The following is a 4,050-nucleotide window of genomic DNA, read 5'->3' as shown; positions in this document are numbered from 1 at the left end:
CCCTGGTGACGTCAGTGACACGGAACAAAATAAATGAAACCTAAAAATAATAATTTCTAAAAACAACAAAAGGTAACACAGTCCCTACATAATGTAGAACTCACTAACGTTTTTTGTTTTTGGATATAAAAAATTAAATTAAATTCTGAAGTCGAATAAAGTATACGGACTGCACTGAAACATGAAGACAAAAAAAACACGTTTTATTGACGTAAACACTGTGAAACTTGTGGTAAAACAAGCAAACACGTGCAGCATAAGTGAACATGTGGCAGAGAGAATATGACACCATAAACGCAAGCCCGTGACGTCACAGTCAAAGGTAACCTTCACGGATGCGGCTGGCAAAACCATATTTTCAATGAGCAAAGTTTCTGTGCTCAGCAAATCCATCAGTTATCTACCGCAATTGTCCCTCTCGATGTCGCCAGAGGGCTGAAGCCTATCACATTCATCCATCTATCCATCCATTCTACCGCTTATCACAACTACTAAATCATCCATCCATCCATCCATTTTCTACCGCTTATTCCCTTTTGGAGTCGCGGGGGGCGCTGGCGCCTATCTAAGCTACAATCGGGCGGAAGGCGGGGTACACCCTGGACAAGTCGCCACCTCATCGCAGGGCCAACACAGATAGTTACAAAAAGTGTGTTGTGGTTCCATCAACAGACCCAAACAAAATGGAAAGACCATAAAGTAAGTACTTATCTTTGTCGCGGAACCTTCTCATACAACAGGAGTGGACACGTTTTGTTTGTTTTTGAGCATTTTATCTCAGAAAACCTTATCTATCAATACAGCGTGTCACAAATTGGTGTCATTCAATAATAGAATAGAATGGAATAAAATAAAAAGTACTTTATTCATCCCTGGGGGAAATTCAGCACCACAGTTCGCTCACAATAAACAATGGAATAGAATAGAATAGAATAGGCTAGAATAGAATAGAATAGCATAGAATAGAATCGAAAAGAAAGTACTTTATTGATCCCTGGGAGAAATTCAGCACCACAGTTCGATCACAAACAATAGTAATGATAAATAATATATAGCATGATTATATATATGATATATGAATGATTTAAATATATTCTACATATATTCTACATTTAAGTGCAGTCGAAGATAATATCCAGATTCTTTACCGAGTCGCCTTGTTTAATTATTTGTTTGTCAAATGTTACAGTTGTATTAATAAATAGAGGTCAGTGTCTAGCAGGACCGATAATGAGCATTTCCGTTTTTTTGGCGTTGAGTTGCAAAAAATTAGCGGACATCCATTGTTTGATTTCATTAAGACACACCTCCAGCTACAGTCAAGAAGGAACATATGCATTATACAATAAACACTTAGGTATTTTTTTTACATGTTAATAACAAATACAGCATACAGCATTATTCACATGCGAATAATATAAATACAGTCTATTATACAGCATTATTCACATGTGAATAATATAAGTACTGTCTATTATACAGCATTATTCACATGTTAATAATATAAATACACTCAATTATACAGCATTATTTACATGAGAATAATATAAATACAGTCTATTATACAGTATTATTCACATGTGAATAATATAAATACAGTCTATCATACAGCATTATTCACATGTGAATAACGTAAATACAGTCTATTATACAGCATTATTCACATGTGAATAACATACATACAGTATTATAGAGCATTATTTACATGTCCATCCATACATACATTTGCTACCACTTATTTCCTTTGGGATCGCGGCGGGCGCTGGTGGCTATCTCAGCTACAATCGGGCAGAAGGAGGCGTACACCCTGGACTGAATAATATAAATACAGTCTATTATAGAGCATTATTTACATGTGAATAATATAAATGCAGTCTATTATACAGCATTATTCACATGTGAATAATATAAATACAGTCTATTATAGATAATTATTTACATGTGAATATTATAAACACAGTCTATTATACAGCATTATTTACATGTGAATAATATCAATACAGTCTATTATACAGCATTATTCACATGTGAATAATGTAAATACAGTCTATTATACAGCTTTATTCACATGTGAATGATATAAGTACAGTCTATTATACACCATTATTCACATGTGAATAATATAAATGCAGTCTATTATACAGCGTTATTCACATGTGAATAATATAAATACAGTCTATTATACAGCATTATTCACATGTGAATAACAAATATTATATCACCTATTGCACAGCATTATTTACATGTGAATGATTGAATAATGCTGTAATAGACCGTAAATACAGTCTATTATACAGCATTATTCAATAATGCTGTATAATAGACGGTATTTACATTATTCACATGTGAATAATGCTGTATAATAGACTGCATTTGCATTTTTCCAAATAATATAAAGCCAGTATATTATACAGCATTATTCACATGTGAATAATATAAATACAGTCTATTATACAGCATTATTCAGATGTGAATTACGTAAATACAGTCTATTATACAGCATTATTCACACGTGAATAATATACTTAAAGTCTATTATAGACCATTATTTACATGTCCATCCATCCATCCATTTCCTACCGCTTATTTCCTTTGGGGTCGCGGGGGGCGCTGGTGCCTATCTCAGCTACAATCGGGCAGAAGTCTGTGTACACCCTGGACTGAATAATATAATTACAGGCTATTATAAATCATTATAGAATAAATCTATTATTCAGAATTATTCACATGTGAATAATGTAAATACAGTTTATTATACATTCAAGTACAGTCAAAAAGGAACATATGCATAATGTTCAAAGCAGCAAGTTATCTTCAGCCAAAAATATTTCTAGGCGATGCACCTGTTTCTTAATAATGCACTTGAAATTTTCTCAAACAGGATTGCTGTAACATAACCGTTATTATTTTTTATTGATATTTCCAGGCATGGCTCCTTTTGGCTGCTGCTGCCTCTTTGGCTTTTGGCGAGAAATCCCTAAGCATCTGGAAGCGACTGCAGGCTTCCTCTCTCTGCTAACGCCCATCCACCTGCCTGCCCTTCTTTTCATCATTTAGCATCCAACAGCTGGACCCCCTCCTCAGAACAAAAGGTACAATTTTACTTAAGAAGAGTTATTAAAGGACATAGTGTCCAAAGCCTGGCCGTTGGATTTTTTGGCCATGATAAACAATACAAAAACAGAAGCAACTTCATATATGATGTTTACCGCAGATATATTCCTAGACTCTTCCTACTTCGCCAATGGCACACGGTGGTAATACTGGGCTGCAGGGTGATCAGACATACCGGAGATAAAATTAGATGCATATGCAGCTGTGTTTTAAATATTTGTTTACGTGTGCAATCGAAAGTATACAAAACCCCAAATCAGTCAAGTGGGCACGTTGTGTAAATGGTAAATAAAAACACCACTGTGTTACATGGCCTTTCCTTTTAACAACACTCAGTAAATGTTTGGTAACTGAGGAGACAAATTTTTGAAGCTTTTCAGGTGGAATTCTTTCCCATTCTTGCTTGATGTACAGATTCAGTTGTTCAACAGTCCGAGGTCTCAGTTGTGGTATTTTAGGCTTCATATTGCGCCACACATTTTCAATGGGAGACAGGTCTAGACGCGCATTATTTTACTATGAAACCACACTGTTGTAACATGTGGCTTAGCATAGTCTTGCTGAAATAAGCAGGGGTGTCCATGATAACGTTGCTTGGATGGCAACATAGGTTGCTTCAAAACCTGTATGTACCTTTCAGCAGTAATGGTAATTTTCTCAGATGTGTAAGTTACCCATGCCTTGGGAACTAATACACCACCATACCATCACAGATGCTGGCTTTTGAACTTTGCACCTATAACAATCCGGATGGTTCTTTTCCTCTTTGTTCTGGAGGACACAACGTCCACAGTTACCGCTTCATAATGCGCCACACATTTTTGATGGGAGACAGCTCTGGACTGGAGGCGGGCCAGGAAAGTACCCAAACTCTTTTTTTATGAATCCACGCTGTTGTAACACATGCTAAATGTGGCTTGGCATTGTCTTGCTGAA

This window comes from Nerophis ophidion, linkage group LG12 (assembly GCF_033978795.1).
Source record: "Nerophis ophidion isolate RoL-2023_Sa linkage group LG12, RoL_Noph_v1.0, whole genome shotgun sequence".
In the NCBI taxonomy this organism is placed as follows: Eukaryota; Metazoa; Chordata; class Actinopteri; order Syngnathiformes; family Syngnathidae; genus Nerophis; species Nerophis ophidion.
Note: the sequence above shows the minus strand (reverse complement) of the source record.